We start from the raw sequence: 18,243 nt of genomic DNA on the forward strand, positions 1-18,243 counted from the left end.
ACAACATGGATGCCTACTAGAAGACAGGTGAGGAGACCTTATGGGTCGTTGCAGCAAACTAGCAGCGGTTCAGCAAGTGTGTGGAAATACTTCACAAAAGATGAAGCCCATACTGTCGTGCCATGCAGAATATATAAGTCGGTGGTGAAATACAACAAAAGTTCTACCGCAATACATGCTCATCTGAAAAGGCATCCACTAGCACTGGCAGAGGAACAGTTCGTCTTGACAGCAATCAGTTAACAACTTCACCAAATGTCCTGTTGTGACAGAGAGAAGGAGGCTGCACATCAACTATTTGATGGTGAACTTCATTGTCAGCGTTATAAGACCTTTAGCTGCAGTACAGGAAGAAGGCTTCTAAGAAAAAAAAAACATGTTTTTGAACCTGGCTACACTATTTTTTTTCTATCTTATATATATAACACACTGTGTAGTACTATTGGATGCTGTTGATGGTGTTGAGTTGCAGCCTGTTTTTATCAGGGTATATACAGGAATCTTGAAATTCATTTCATTAACTTTTTAGGACTTTTTAAAGACATAATCAGTATTTTTTACCCGCCACTTTGAATTGTAACCATTCACATGAGTGACACCTTTAACAGTTTCAGTTTACGATAAAGACTATAGACCAGTATCATACAACTAGGGATGTAACGATTGCTGGTTTCATGATAAACCGTGGTAAAACTCCAGACGGTTAGTAATACCATTTAAAAATTTTATTATCATTAAAACCATGTCTGATTATTATTAGTTTTTATCTAAATAAAAATGGTTAAATGACTTCAGTGTGGGTGTATAAGTACTTTTTGAACATTTTGACCACAGGGCATCCTTGAGGCGCACTCCAGTCTTTTGAAACGTCATTTGTGCTTCTGAATTTCCGTCGCATCCATAGTCGTATTAATAAACAAATAAACTCACACAGTTTTTCAACGTTTGGACTCGAATGCAAAATTTACTTTAAAAATACCTTCAAATTTTAAGACCTCATAAAGTCATGATAAGATTTTTTAATACATTTTAAGGGTCTTAATTGAATTATCAACTTTGAATACTTTTCAAGACCCCACGGATACCCTGTTTATAGAGAATATACATATCTGCAGCACACAGTTTCACTGTTGCAAAGCTTTACTTTCTACTCTTTCTACTCTCTACTCTGTTTTTATTAGTGACGCTACCAGTGACTAGTCGGTGTTGACTTTAAAAAATCTGAAGCATGTAGTGTGTATACACTCGTGAATGCGATCTCAAATGCGTCGTCATTGCATCTTGGGATGTGTACTTAAAGCCGCCCACTCGGGATTGGATCAGGTCTGAGCAGGGCAGTGAAGGTCAGCAGACATGTCTCAACTTTTCAAAGTCTTCAAAACGAAAATGTCTGATGCAGCTCCATCAATTCCAATGTCAAAAATGCCTTCGGAGGACGCGGCTGCAAGAGCTGCCTGACAAGCTGACAAACATATCATCTGAACCGTGATGGCACACATCTTCAGGCCGCTTCCACGAGTCACAGCTCCCACTAAAATGTTTTTTAATTCAGTGAGTTAAAGCTACTGTCCAGTGCGTTTCGGGACCACAACATGCCATTCAGTCACACCGCTCCTCTGTAATTCTAACAAGTCAGAGTTTCTGTTAGAGCAGCGGAGGAATGAAAAGTGTCAGGGCCAGAACTGAGGGTCCCCGACAAGTCTGTCACCGTGACGCTACCTATAGAGCATGAGACGACAGCTGAGGGTGTGGAAGGTGGTGGAGCTGGGGGGGTCAGAGTGATGAAACTGAGGGGGGAATGATGCGTTTCTGACAGCTGGGTGTTGCCAATGTCACATCAGTCCCTGCTGGGCAGCGCTGATTCACCCTCTGTCATGGAGTGATGGAATAAAATGATAGAGTGGAGAGCTTGTGTCTCGCAGGCGGACAGACAGGCCCGAGAGGAGGATAATTACCATCAGCGCGTCACGGTGAGAGGGAGAGCGACTGGAAGAAATGGAAATAGATAAAGGAATTAAAAATGAAGGCTGTGAGGGCGAAGAAAAATAGAAGAGCAGAGTGAAGCAGAGAAGTGCTAAGTGACGGGGTCGTAACTTTCATTACCCGTCATTAAAGGAGTCACATATTATCCAGGTCAGGACAGAAGAGAGCCCTGCACAGTCAGGCCTGAGAGTCCTCTGGGGGCTTTTAACAAAAGATAGACCGATCACAGGAGGCAGGAGAGGAAGAGAGAGGGGCATCAAAGACGTGGAAGGAGAGGCTCTGGTGGGTGATGTCAGGAAACGGGGGAGGAGGCTGGTGGCCCGGGTCAGGGGCCGTAGGAAGACTGATAGACAGGTGCCGTTTCTGGGAAGGTGTCGGGGCCACGGGCTGTGGGTTTAATCCTGAACTTAAGTTGCAATAACTTAATTTAAACCAAGAGCGTGGGAGAAAACAAATCCTAAAAATAAAAAAAAACAAAACAACCTGCTTTAAAATGAAACAGTGATTAACTTCTGCTGCCTTCAAATAGTGTTTGTGTTAATTATGTTCTTGAGAGAAGTTCAAAAAGTTTTATTCGAAACATTTTGTAACTGCTAAAGTTTGACTTTAGATGTCGAATTAGTCTCCAATTTCTGCATTTACTGCCTTACTAATCGGTAACTGATGCTACCACTAGAACACACAGCATTTTGTGTGCATAACTTCCCATTTCACAACCACAAGCTCACAAGTTCCATTTGAAGGCAGAATATTAAGTGGATAAAAGTAGTGCTTTAGATTTGACTTGAAATATTATCAAAGAGTTCTTCAAAGAGTGTTGTTCCAGATATAAAGGCCATGGTAGGAAAAGGATCTGGAAGCCGAATAATTTTATATATTTTTTTGTCAAGTTGGGGAAAATAGACCTGCATTCAGACAGCAAAGAGGGCATGAAGGCTTAAATAATATTAATAGCTTTAGCGTTTTAGTTTTTCACCAGCGATCTCTTCTAACGTCTAATATGGATTCAAATCATTTATTTAGCCAGTCGTTTAAGTACAGGATGAACCCAGTGGTGAGAAAACCTCATAAATCATTAAACACTGATAAATCCCACACACGCAGAATGAACATCTTGCAGGTATTAATCCACTTTAAAGCTATTTTTTGCAGTATTAAACAGATTCAAGATTCGTTTCAGTTTGTTTCCTGGATCAGAGCCAAGGTTCGCTTAATGGCCTCGTCTGCCGCTGCTGCTCAGAGCTGCAAGTTTATGCCAACAAAACGCTCTCCGTGCTGTTTCATATTTGAATCTCCTGCGAGAAGAATAACATTGCCATGGGCATTTTTAGATGCATTCAAACACAAAATATTCACACAGGCCCCGTTGGCCTTCATCCCGATCCACGCATTTAACACGAAGTGAGTCCATGAACAAAAACATTATGAGCATAAAGGAAAAAACCAATGTTCAAAGGTGTCTTAACAGGATCCAGGTTTCTGTTCAATCAATCACATCAACAGGTGGCGCCACTGATCCGCGCGTCCACTCTGCCTAATCAGTGGGCTGGGTCTTCATTTGATGGCACAGCCGTGCTGCAGGTACTTTCAGGCTGGTGAAATGTTTTAATGTTTTTTATGAAAAACCTTCTACACTGCTTATTCGTGTTCTTTTCTCAATATTGTAGGTTGTTATATTTAAAGTATTGGATTATGGGCTATTGGAAATCTTCATCTTGCTAGACTAGCAGGGTTTTTTTTTATACATCCATTTCTAGTCCTTCAAAGTCACTCATCCTCAAAAAAAAAATGCTTAGTTGGCCCACTTACACCTACTGGAGTCTCTGGCGGCATGCATTTAACTGCCAGAGAGAAAATTAATTTGTCATGAGTAAAAAGGAGTTAAGTGTCTCCTGATGCTTTTACTGCAGAAAGAAACAAGGGTGTGTAAGGTCTCCACATCTCTCGACTAAAAAAAAAAAAAAAAAAACACTCAAAATGAATTCTGGCCGCCTCTAAGAACTTGACAGGAGGGGTGACTGATGACATCCTGTGCGTCAATACTAGATTTATGATTCTACACCTGTGGTTCCAGATAGATCTGATTGCTTTGTGCTTTTTAAAATTGTCCAGTCTATGATTTGTTGACCCATCCATCAACCCCAGCTTCCAATCTTGTGGATGACTTTGTGTCTATATAAAAGCCCTATTTCTTAGTATTCTTGTAACAATTGTCAAAATTGCTACAGCAACTTTTCTTGGGAGGACGTTGTTCCACTTAATGACTTAATGATTTGGTGACCACAGCATAAATAATAGGCGTGTTGGGAGGTTAGTGAAACACTTTAAGTACAACCTGCAGAATAAAATAAATGACTAATTAGGCTTCCATACATGATTTTATCTATAAATCAAACACATATCATGGCAAGAAGGTGAGACTTAAACTGTATTTGAGTGTGTCAATAATGCAGTTTTCCGTACATGTAGTTTTCTGTTAATAGAGCATGAAGGGTGGTGTAAACATTTGGTAAAATATTATCTCCTAAACTGAGGCTAAATATCAGGTCATGTGAGGAGTTTCCAGCAAGAAGAGAAACATGGAGGTAGAAGAACAAACAGTTGTTTAAACAAGTGTTTGAAAGGATGAACGAACTTTGGAGATGTGAAGACACCTTGGTCGTCTTCTTCTATTGATTCAGTCCTGTGATGTCAATTAGGTTGGGGGGTAGAAAGTCTTTCATCATACTACCACTAAATAAAAAAGCCTGTATTGTCACTGTTTCCATAGACTGAAGTAAAAGTGGACGTCATGACAGCTAATCAGAAGTGAAGCCTAAATATGTGGAGCTCCCCCTGGTGGCTGACTGCAGTATATGAATGAGCTCCACCTCCCCATGAGACCTAAAGTATACGTCAAAAATTCACGGCTGGTTTCTGATTTCAAGTGTCCATTTTTCTGAACTGGTATTTTTAGTGAGTTATTTGATGCGGTTGCTGTGAAAAGAGTTCCTAACATGAAAGTAAGTGAATAAATACCAACCACTTTCAGCCAGTAATGCTCCGGCTCCAGACTTGAAGATAGCACTGCCCGTGTCCCTGGGATACCAGTGTCAGTTTGAACGATGGGAGGAAGTGGAGATACAGTGTCCATTTTTTTTACAGTCTATGCGCCACTTATGTCTTATCGTATCGTTTCGTTTAGCGTCTGTGTGAACAGTTAAGATGGAAAGTCTGATGAGGATTTTTGTTGTTGTTCTATCTTTTCCTTTTGCTGAATTTGTATCTACCAGAACGCTTTCAGACAGTTTTCTTAAGAAGAAACCATTTCAGTGTGATCTAGGTTTTGACAGTTAACTAATAGGAGAGGTGAAATGTGGTGTAGTGTATTGTGCAGTATATGTCGGTGTTATACTTTGCCCTCTCTCTGTACTCTACCTCTGTGGGCATCCTGTGGGGTTAGAAACGAGAGCAGGAAATTAAGAAACGAGGAGAGAGCCCTGGTGACATAAAGAAAAAGGAAGAGCTCTCCCTCCCTCCCTCCCCTCTCTCTTTGGGGGGGTTTACAGAGCAGCAAAGAACAAACAGCAGTGGGAATTTAACTCCCAGAAAAGCTGTCATAATCACTCCTCACTAATACCCAGGAAATGAAACTGGACACCGCATTAACCCGGCGCTGCAGCGGAACATTCAGCTGCTCTCTGTCAAATTACCACATTAGTCCTAATGGCCGTGAAGCGTCCAACTCGGACCTGTCCAACCATGGGAGGTGGGCTCAGCATCAGGAACACCTGAGAAGTCAGAGGCATCCAGGCTTCACTGCAGCAGTAAAAGCTGCATTTAAGGAAGATTTGCATATTAACTGTGGCAGCATCAAAAATTCAGCTCGTCCGGTCATTTCATGTGTTAAAATCATGTATGACCGGCTAATGGCTCTTTTAAAAATAAAACTCATAATCTATCTGTACTTTATCCGTGTTTATTGGAATGGGAAAAAAAAAAAAAATTAATCCAGAAGGGATCTGCTGAAATTAAGTACTTAATTCAAATTAATCTTTCATCAAGCAACACAGAAAGAAGAAGAAGAAAAGAAGGCTTTTACCTCATTGAGCCATCCTTAGTTAAAAGTTTGTTAATGGCTTTTTCATGTCATGGTTGATGGTTACCAAGCTGCAGATCAATAATGAGCTGAATCTTAGAGGGGGTCACAGTGCTTCGAAAGCTTCAGGTAACAAATGGCTGAAATTTGAATCTGAAATTATGTTTTAAATGACGATATTTAACAGATAAAAGGCCAAGACACTTTTACAGGACAATTTTTGACATTACAGCTCCCCAACCTGATGAGAAATCAAGGGAGGAAACTGCCTTCAACAAAGTCTGACTTTCTTTTCTCTCTCTTGGGGTGCTATATGCCCGTCCAACTTTGTCTCCAGTGATAAAAACATAATATTTGGCTTTTCAGAAAATCACTGACCGAGCCTCTTATCGTAACCGACCTCTGCACTTTTCACCCTAAACCTCTGGAAGCTTAATCTAATTTTCCATTCTGCAGACGTCGCGGAGCACACGCTGGCTTCATTTGACTTTTTATTCACCCAGGAGCAAAAAGTGCGAACTCGTCGTGAATCCATCCTGCTGCATATTTCTGGTACCACTTAAGACATTCATCCTTCAGGCAGAGAATCAATACAGAACATGTGAGTAAAGGTTTATTTAAGTGCCTGCTCATAAGGGAATAGGAACCCTTATCCTCCATGTTGCCACTCATCATTTTTTGTTGCTGTACAGCTTTGTTAGCATTTCTCACGTTGTAGTTTGTTTGCCGTAGCTGTAGTGATTTGACCGGTCAATCAGTTCCAGGTTCCTTAATATTTACCCTCTCCCACAGCGCACTGACAGTCTTTCACCCTGAGCCATCATATTATTTCTTCTCTATCACATAAATGCCAGCCGGACAAAATGAGATTTTCTCAGACCGGAGGATGAACTCTCATTCAATGTTTATTTGAATATCAGCAGTGTGAGAGAGAGCGAGGGAAGCCGAGTGTTATAGCTCTAAGAAAAGTATTTCCATGCAAACTTTTTGGTAACTTCAGACTGACTTTGAAATGAGAGTCTGTCCGGTCAAACTGTGGGATTCAGAACTGATATTTACAGCCGATCAATGTCAAGACAGACGTCAGATGAACCTCTGTATTTTGCTATGTTTGCTATTTTGCTATGTATATGTTTTCAGGTTGTCACACTGAAACTAAAAAATGCTGCAAGGATTCTGCACAAAATTGTCTTTTGGTTTCAGCTTAATTGTAGGTCTCTCGGCGTCACACTCAGAGCTAATTTATTGTAGCAGTTTATTTTTATATCTGACTGGATGTTCCCATTTCTGTATAGCTCAGCTCTGAAAATCAGGGTTTTTTGCTGGTCTGGTAATACGTGTAATTGAAACACATTTTAGCAGGTTGGCCAACAATACGTAGCTGCCTGCACATTACATCCATGTGTGATTACTGACAACGTTATTACAGAGCCACAGGCTTTATTCTTTTGCTATTAAAGCCTCCACTCTTCCAGGTCTGTGCTTTGCACCAGATTTCAGAAACCAGCCAGGGGGATTTTCTCCCATTCGGACACAAGAGCATTAGTGAAGTCCAGCGTTGTTGGGCGATGAGGCCTGGCTTACAGTCGACAATCCAGGTCATCCCGAAGGTGTCGGGTGAGATTGAGGTCATAGTGTTGTGCAGGCACATCAAGGTCTTCCACAGAGAAACTGTGAAAAACATTTCTGTATGGACCCCCTTGCTGGAAATAGAAAGATTTCACTCTTGTGTGGACGTATAAAATGAAAACCAGTCAAATACCAAGGATATTCTATCATCTTTTGTCCAAACAGTAGTTAACTTGAACAAAATGATCCTACCTGAAAAAAAGAATATCATGTTTCTGCTGTATGATTTTATCCATCATGACTAGTTCTAGAGCGCCGCAGTGGGGTAGTGGTTAGTGCTGTTGCTTCCCAAGAAGGCTTCCAGGTTGAACCATAGGTTTTAGAAAAAAGCCTCATCGGTCAAACTGATGCTAGAATTATGGTGACATGTGCGGCACCGTCGTGCCAGTTTGGAGCCACATTTCCTCGCTCTGCCCTGCAAAGAAATGTTGGACTATGTTTTATTTATGTATTGTTTTCCTGTCACTGCGGTCCTGTCAATCATCATGTCACTTCCTGTTTCTATAGCACAAAACAACTAACTAAAATGAATCTTCTCAGAAAAACTTGAACATACCTCAGCATTATATCAACCACCTGAATTGACAGAAACCATTTTTGAAAAAAATAAAAATAAAAAATAAAAAAATTCATGTGGACTTTAGTGTTTTAGTTTTAGTGTTTTAGTTTGGCTTATGTCCCATCCACTAAGCTGGGTTCTGCTCAAGGTTTCTTCCTGTTAAAAGGTAGATTTTCCTTGCCACTGTTGCCCTCAGGCTTGCTCTGGAGGTTGTAGTCCAGTTTTTGTAAAACGTCTTGAGACAATTTGTGTTATTATTGGCGCTATTTAAATATAATTGAATTGAATTGAACTAACATAGAAGGTATCACATTTGAAGAGCTGTCATGGTGTCCACTTTTTTTATTGTTTGATTCCTGCCATAATGTCAGGTGGGTGTAGTTTGTAGGTGTTCATTGTTTTAGCCCTACAATGGACTGGGCCTTCATCACTTCTCATTGAAAAAACAAACAAACAGTTATGTTTAAATTAAACTTTGAAAATGTGGCTGCACTGCATCCCGTGTGAGCACATGAGTTAGAAAGGGAAGGACTGCTCGATTGGTCCTCAGCATATTCAGAGGTCGCTGTGTGCATCCATAAATCATGTAGGAAGGCACTTAACACATTGAATTGTCACATCACAGGATGGTACAGACGAGGAGAATGAGAGAGAAATGAGCTGCTCTCTTCCTCTCACAGGAATAGAGTGTGCAGGGAAATGGGGGGGAAAAGATGCTAATATGTGTTAGACTCATGTTAGGGCAACAGGGCGACGACAGGAGCTGCCTCAAGTCTCTGTGTCAGCAGATATGCAACATGATTAAGCTTGCAGGAGGGCCTGTGCTGTCATGTTGCTGACTTTAACCTCTGACCTGCAGGCCGGTGGGAATGAAACAAATTAAAGGACGGTCAGCTGTCAACAGTCAATATTTTAATAACTCCAAGCATCTTTCCGGGTAATTCGTCTGTCCAAATATGGACAATTTGCTAAAACCATAGATCAGCAGCAACATTATGACCACTGACAGGAGAAGTGGGTAACATTGTCCAGCTTGTGACAATTCAGTGTTATGCTGGGAAACCTTTGGACCTGACATTCATTCATGTGGATGTTAGTTAAACATGTAGCACCCAAATAGATCAGACAAGTCACCCCCACCCCATAGCAATGGCCCCCAGCAGAATGCAGTCTGACACAGGCACACACACAAAACCACTTTAGGAACAACTCAGAAAACTATGAAGAGCAGCACAAGGTGTTGATCTGGCCTCCTCATCACTAGATCTGTGGAATGATCCACAGAGTCCCCCTCCCCTCAAAGGCCTAACACTAACAACATCGCCCTCAGAAGGCACGTGTCCCTTCTCTGATGAGTCGCAACTGGTTTGGATAAATAAATTAGAAAGAAAACGCTAACACTCAAACATCCACTAACAAATTTCCACTTACGAGATTCATTTGGACTTTTCTTGTCAGACACAACCCCATTTGATGGTGACATAAGACCCTACATAAAAACTCAAACTCCTGTAAAGTGGGATGAAGTCTGAGCTTTTTACTACATTGCATTAATTAAACTTAAATCATATGTTGACATTTAAAAAAGAAAAAACAACATAATCCAATATTCTATAGACCCCTTCATCACTGTGACGTCACCGTATTAGCTGGAGGCAGAACAGAGGGAAGCTTAAGGGGAACACTGTCACTGTCAACCGGGAAAATGTCGTCTTCCTGTATTTTTGGTGCAAAAGCCGAAAAATCAAAAACACTTACTTGAAGTTTTATCGCATACCAGCCACTGCCAGTCCCAGATGACTTTGGTTGAAGGCGATTAAAAGAAAAGACTGGAGTGGGACAATCATCAACAACTCTCTGTTTGCAGCACACATTTGATATCAGGTAAGATTAATATCTAATACACAATCATTTTCAGGATGGATAACATTGTGGGTTAGATTAACGTTAAATTGTGACTGAAATTACGTTAAGTTAATCATTATTTGGAGGATTCTTGATACATGCTAATGCTAATGCTAACCGCGAGCTAACGCAAAATTAGTTGCGTGTTTCAGGGGTGTCCGAGCAGAAGTTGCATTTGCTACGTTAACCTCCACAGTGGTTCCGATTTCTGTTTGTAATATCTTTGTTGGAGGGGATTAACTTGATAAAGACAAACCAGACTTTGTCCATTGTCCATCCAGTGAGTGAGAGTGTAGGTGTAGGTGAATATGGTCCCATCAATCAGAGTCAGCTTTTTAAAATAACAATCACGGTCTGGGAAGTGTATTAGTATATTCTCTAAAATATGCGTTTTCCTCGTCCATTCTTGCCAAAACAGTCCGTTGAAATATGCTAACCGCTGTTTACAAGCTATAGTGTTTGAGATATTTTGCCTCCAGCTAAGCCCTCAAAAGACGTCACACTGTTTACAAACTGTGAAGGGGTCTATTCTATTCTATTCTGTTATTAGACACCAGAGTAACAGTTGAATAAAGTCAGATGACTCGTCAAATCACACTTCCTTCCTGCTCATGAAGGAAATAAGATTCCTGCATTACATCCGGTAACATCCAAATAATGTTTTGACATCTACCTTTCACACAAACCTTCATTCATATAAATTGACAGCGATCAGGTTGGAGTGTCCATGTAACCATAGCAATAGTCACTGGTATTTGCTGAACTGATGCTCATCACTTGTGCAGTGTAAATGTTAGTGGAGGTCAAGGGTGACGCAGGATGAAATTAGCATAGAGCAATAGCAGTTTGGCAGCTTGGCATCGGAAATTAACTCCGACTGGAGACAAATGCGTGATGACAGAGAGGTCAGGGGTCCGAGGCATTAAAATTTAAGCCGCATTAAGAATTCGGCTATTTCTCCTTCAGACTCACGAAATGCTGACAGAGTTTTGATTATGTTTTAAACAGCTCTGCACCAACTCTAGAGCAGAGTGAACATTATTCAAATATCGCTGTCGTCGAGCAGCGCTATCGAGACGCAGAGCAAATAATTTGAATCACTGATACAGCCTCGGCGCCAGCGTCACCTAACATTATCAATTTGCATATGTGTATGCGCCATCTGTCTGCAGACTTGCCCTTTCCAAATGCCACGAAAGGTCAGAAAGCAATAAGTCAAAGTGCTGTCGTGCTCGGCAAGGGTGCCTCTTTTCACGCACTACCTTATGCATCATTGGTGCGTTTAGCAGAAAATGGTAAACAGTACACATAACACAGAGATTGATCGAGAATTAATCATTAACTCATTTGGTGTTTTCGTGTCACTGCCTTGAGTTAAAAGTGTAGCCGTAGTTGATGTGTTATTGTGTACAACACATTGAGCCACGAAGAGTCAGAAGTGTTCAGGCATGTCCCAGACAAATATTGATGCATGCTGTTTTTCTTTTTATATATATATATATTTATATACATATGAATCAATGCTGCGCCAGTCTTTCAGTAAGAGTGATGAAGTCAGCAGTCAAAGCATGATCGCTTCCTGTTGGAGCGCCACAACTCAAACTGAAGGCCTGGCCTTTTGAGGCCAAAATCCAATAAATGTTCCTGAGTAAATTCTGAATGAATCCCATCTGTGTTGTGTCGCCTTTAAACTCTGTCATTAATTTGATTTCTCAGCATTTCACAATATTATATCTAATAATCTAATGATATACAAAAATACACCTGCACGTACTCCAGACATAATCAGAGAGCAGAAATGGAAAAAAAAAAAACATTTGGTTTTCTTTAGGAAGCCAGATGGCTCCAGCTGATATCATGTTGTCATGGTGATGGGTGGACTACTACCAATTAGACACTTGGTTCCGTCCAAAATTAAGCAGCTGCATTTAGCAACATTGTCATCATGAGGACTACCTTTTGCCTTATTCCAAATGCTTTCTGATCAATTTGGACAAGATCCTGATTGGACCTCAGATCACACATGGTCACCTGACATTGGCCTCCTCAAACAGACTGGCCCGATAATCTGTTCAGCATGAACACCTGATCTCCTGATAACCATGTAAACGCTCGATGTGCTGGTTTCTCTCCGGTTGCAATAAATCCATAGTTTCTGAGCATGTTTGCTCCACGTTGGGTAAACATCACGTCAGTATTTTCCAGGAGGAACAGAAACATGGAGGTAGAAGAACAACTTGATGAACCAATCCATGTGAACTTGGCTCCATCTTGCTTGTCTTCTCCCATTGGACGAATTCAGGGTATAAAACTACTTCTTCGTCTCCTTCTGTCATACTTCGGGCAGATTCAGTGAACTATATATATATACTGTATACGTCTGTGTAAACAGTTAAGTTGGAGTCAGAATTATTTCATATATCAGGTTGAAGAAAACTACCTGTGTGAATGTATTCTGTGTTTGGATGGTCCACAAAGAGGCCAAACATCTGCCTCGTAGTCAGAGGGTTATGTGTGGGGGTTTCATTGCTTTTTTTTTTTTTTTTGCATTCATTCAACAATAAAACTTTATTTAGGCTACTGAGGGAAGCGCCCGCAAGGAAAAACCAATCTCATAATCACAAAGGCGGGAAAACTTTGACAGGAAGTAAAGAATGACACAAAACAGGAAACATGAGAAAATGTTAAAAAATCAAGTGAAACGTACAACGGTCAGAGCAAGACCTGTCGCAGATGTGACAGAAACCTGTTCAAACAGCAAGTGACTCACATCTCATCAGAGCATATTTATTTATATTCAGAAATGTCAAATATTATAGTTTAACCTCCCCGAATTGCAGCGATGTCTTTATCAAACTCTACAAACCTTGCAAAAATTTAGGCTTAGGCCTCACGTTGGGGCTAGAGGGCAGATTTCAGCAGCTGAAAATGAGTTTGGACGGCGCTATTTCTGTCCTCACCGGGGTTTCTCTTGTCTCCCTTCTCTTGATCCTTCTTTATCATTCGGTGAATAACTGAGGTAATGAATTATACCTGGAGAGCGGGGAGAGCTGGCACTTTCATCTCCGCTTTGCATATTTCATTCTTCATACGTTATCGGAGGTTATTCTCCAGAACATTCAAAGAAAAAGAGTTTGAAGGAGCCACAGATTGTTATTATTATTATTGCTCCAAGGTGTCAGTGTTTGCGCTGAGTTTCTTGCTCGCTCACTCACTGACGTACTTTTGAGATCATTACAGGGTCGGTGTAATATCAAACAGGCTCCCTTCACGCATTAACTCCACAGACGACACTTTCACTCATTCTATTAAACTGAATTTTGTAATTTCATTCAGCTTATGTGAAGCACAACTGTCAGCGAAAAGTGCTCCGAAACCACAGCGGTTACTATTATAATGACATTGTTTCAGTGGAGCTCCACTGTCCTTTAACTTGGGTGGATGAGTGGAAAAATGTGTAGCGGTGAGCTGACGATAATACTGTTTCCAAAATGGCTGCGTTCATTGACTGACTTTCAAGTTTACTGGCACGGAAAATCTAATTTTAAAAAGGTTATGGTAACAGCGGCAAATATAATTTAATGGAGGCACCTATAATTACAGTTTGTGCATTGTGTCTGCCGCAATTCCAATTTTGCTTTTTAATATTTTTATATGTTCCTAATTCAATTAAACTGCAAAAGTTTAAAATGTCACCTTAGAATATGCATTCGTTTAGTCCTTATTAGTGGAATTTCTAACAATTTATGTAGGATTTCTCAGGGCTGCCTCACGATTCAGAGGTTCGCTTGGTAATTATTGTCTATTAGTATAATGTCATAATCTATCTAATATATACAGGAGAAATTCAGAGTACACAGTTATTTGAACAGAAGAACAGAAACAGTTATTTTAATTTTGCCTTATTATATTATATCCAAAGCTTATTATATAGAAATGCAATGACCCCTTTCAATTAAAAGTACCAGGTCTTTCTGACTATTATTGTCTGTATGTCTGCAAATGTATATTTATATTCTTATGATTTATGAAGCAAACAAAACCTAACCTGTCGAGTCGTACAGACTCACAGCTTAACCCGATCTCGATTTGCTCCGGTCTCTTCGTGTAGACCGTGTCATCGTGCGTCGAGACAGTTTATCTGATCCCCACCTAGAAATAGTCTCCACGCGGAGCAGACCTGTTTGTTCTTTCACATCCAGAGCGTCAGAAAATGAGGCGGCGGTGGAAATTTTCCGCTCCCCTCTGACAGGCAGGATAATTGGCTTTCAGTCACATTCAGTCCGCTGGAGGAGCAGGTGCTTTTCAGGGCTGTGGTTTTCATAAAGTAATGTGTCTCATCTGCTGAAGAGGACGCGGAGCTATAAGGGAAAAATAACCGTGCGTGGAAGACGGTGTGTCGATTTTCGTGTCTATTAAAGTCGTGGGCTTGAATCTGACCTCTCTGCGGTGGTTATCATGTAGCCTTGAATGCAGGGCTGGGCGATGTGCTGGTTCACACCGAATACCGGTATTTTTTCCCGTTACGATACAAATTTTTATTTTACCGGTGTATTTGATTACACAGCGTTCGGAGCGCTGCGCTGCGAGACACTGTTTCCGACAGTTTTCGATGTAGCCCTTCTAAACACGCATGGTGCGACTAATCATTGCGAGAGGTGTTGAAGATGGAAAGGTTCGAAAAATGAAGCGGCAGAATGAGAGGACTTGTGGCAAAAAGGTGCCGTTTTTTCTTTTTTTTTTCTTTTGGTTTTTAAGGTCACCAGACCTTTCTGATTTCTAAAGCTAAAGCTGTCCCCGAAAGTGTCCCCAATATTAGCTTTATGAATGGGAAAAAAGAAATGTTGCGCGCAGACTACAATTATTACGGTAGTCAGTCTGTGTTTAAATATGAAAAAATTTGTCAAAATAAATGAAACCGTAATTGTCCCAGTTTCTTCATTTCATCTTGATAGTTGTTTTTTTTTTTTTTTTTTATCTCTGAGCTGTTTTAGTACTAGTGTGGGATTATTCTACAACATTTCCTCATCATCACAGTAAAATAGTCCATCCTTAGTCAATTTACTGCATCAATTCCTCTCTCAGCCAGTAGAAAATTATGTCAATACGTGATTATGCATGGAAAAAACATCTCAGAATTTTAAAAAATACAAAGCCCTTGAATGCACATTCACTGGGCGGACAGACAAATCAAATAAAATCCTGTTCTATTATTCTCACGCTTAAATAAAGCCTCAGAGCCAAGATAAGACTTCAGCTATTTCTAGACGTGACCCGGGTGGGTATATTTAGGTTTGTTGCAAGTCAAAAGTGATTTGTTTTCAAATCCAAATTAATTTATTCAAGGAGCTACACTCAGACGTGAGAATACCCTGAGCTGGAACATCAGGTTAAAGTCTGCTTTAGAGAAATCAGCGCTTGTTCCAGCTTTACAAAGACTACGTGCTCAATTTGTGCTTCTGTCCTTGTGGTCGGCCCACATCAATACACCATCCGTGGCCTCATTCAGTGCTTTTTGTAAGGTTTGCAGACTGTCTTGTCAGTGACTTGTTAAGCGGCGCACACACAGGAAGCAACTGGCAGCGATGTGGCCTTCGTGAAATTCTGCACCTCAAACGACTGAGTAGAGTTCCACAAACTTTTATCGCACAAATGTTTCTTCGGTTCCTACCATTAAAATAGCAATAGGCTTGGGACGTAGTGTGAATCTCAGTGGAGCAGAGCATTTCTTGTGGTGGGGAGTGGTGACGGTGAGGACGGGTTAGCTGTCTGTACCCTGCTTGTTTCACTTGGAAATGTTTTGAAACAAGGAAATGCACAGGAGGGGATACAAAGGCATTCGTCAATGTGCGTTCTTGTCTGTTCTTGAGTTTTTGTGAACTTTTATTTGCTCACACTGCCCAAAACAATGTGTTCAAATGCATCCCAGACCACGTCCACATGTGGTTTGAGATGGGATCACTTAAATGCGTCCTCAGTGGAGGATGTATTTACCTGGGTGTGTTCACATAATAGAGAAAAATGGACGCCGCATCTCCACTTCCTTCCATTGGCCAATTTGATGCTAGAATTCCAGGAATACAGGCGGCGCCATCTTGCAAGCTTTGTCTGAGACGAGTTATTGACTCGTTATATGACTCGTCCAGACTTCCTCTAGACTCGCTGGTGATTAATTAATACTGTGCTCTGCTCTACCTCCATCAGCTACTACTCATGGTTCTTGTTTCACGGAGCGGTTGTCAGTGGCAACTGTCATAATAATCATTGTCAAATCCTGTTTCTATTGCATTATATTATATCAACAACCTAAAATGACAGAAACCATCCTTGAAATAAAATATCTGACGTGTATGTTAGTGTTTTAGTTTGGCCCTTCCACACACTAACATGAGGGAGGTGGAGCTCATGACCTATACTGCCGCCAGCCACCAGAGGGAGCTCCACATGCTGTATTTATTACACTAGTAAGAACAGTACTGCTTTCATTTTGGGCATGTTTTGTCCTGTGTTACTTTGCCTTTTGCACTATTTTGTGATAATGTTTATTTTGAACAGGCATGCTGTATATACCTAACTTGTACTGCAAAATTAACATTTTTGCCCACAACCCTCCCCTCGGATTCAATTTTGACCCTCCACTGGGAAGAATTTGGGCACCTCTAGTCATGCGCTGTCTTGTGTCATGTGTAAAAATCATTTTTATCTGGAGAAATTCTTCCCGGAGCTGCCCGAGCCCACAGCTCTTGCCTCGCGTTCTTGTATTTTTTCTTTCTTTTATGGCTCTAATCATCTCTGTGACTGACGGTGTTGCAGCACTTTTACAAACCCTTGATTCATCTGCCAACACGGGAGCTGTGATAGCAGCAGTGATTTACCCGCGGTTGAATGCTGTTCCTCAGCGCGGCCCATTTTCCTTGAGTCTCGTGGGACGTCATATAATGCTCAGCTTGTCACACTGACTCCAAGAGAGAGCTGCGGGGACACCTCTAAACACCAGGATGAACACATTACCTCTTACAGGCATGTCCCAGGTAACATACACCTCTAAATTGCAATGCGAAAAAAAATAAAAACTGTTTCACCTCTCCATCACGTGCCGCTTTAAAGTCAATCAGTCAACACACAATCGGCATACCCTTCCACTCATGAGCTGTTCAGAGGTGAAGAGAGACACCACACTATTACTCCTCTTTTATTTGTCCTACCCTCTCCCACTTCTTTTTTCTGTGTTACAGATTCAATCTTTTGACTAATAGCTGTGCGTGATGCAACAGACAGTTTGCACATGAGTTATTGGTGGGCTTTGAAATAGGCAGATTTGGGTCTTCTATGCCGATCGGTATTGCAGGTTATAAGTTAGAAATGTATTATTTGACTCTTAAACTTGGGTTTGGAGGAGTGTAGAAGATGAAAACATTTAACAGTCTCCAATGAAAGACTAGTGGAATGCATGATAATTAAGATGAACAATTGTAAGATCCAGGATTTTTAAAGCCATATGTTTAAGGCCTCCAACTGAGAGGGCATTAATAAATATCCATCACTCGTTTGAATGACAGTGCACAAAGTAAACAGCACAGGTGTCAAACACACCGAGCAGGGTCTATCCTGGCCCTTAGTATACATTTGCAAAGCGTGAATATTGCATAGAAGACTGCAATTTTTCTGTGAAAACAAGTGCTATTCCTAATTTGCCTACTGTTTTAGTGAAAGAGAAATGGGCTGAAAACAAAACTGAGACCCAGGATTAGACAGCAGATAACAATGTGTGTGCAAATTACACATATTTTTCTTAAGACATTTCATTTTTATTTTAATTGAAACATTACATTCTCTTACTGTACTTGTTCTTCCTGGCACTAAAAAAAATGGACAAACTCTACAGTTGTCATTATTCATAGGTTATTATTCTGTTATGTTTCTGGTCAGGCCTGCCTGAGATCAAATTGGGCTGTATGTGGCCCCCTCCCCGAAGTAAAACCAGTTTGACACCCCTGACCTCCATGTGAAGGAATCTCTCTGACTTCCCACTTATTCATCTGTGGAGTTTTGTCTCCACCTTGTGGTTGGAGGAGAAGTTGCACAGTGT

Source organism: Mugil cephalus, chromosome 15 (assembly GCF_022458985.1).
Source record: "Mugil cephalus isolate CIBA_MC_2020 chromosome 15, CIBA_Mcephalus_1.1, whole genome shotgun sequence".
Lineage (NCBI taxonomy): Eukaryota > Metazoa > Chordata > Actinopteri > Mugiliformes > Mugilidae > Mugil > Mugil cephalus.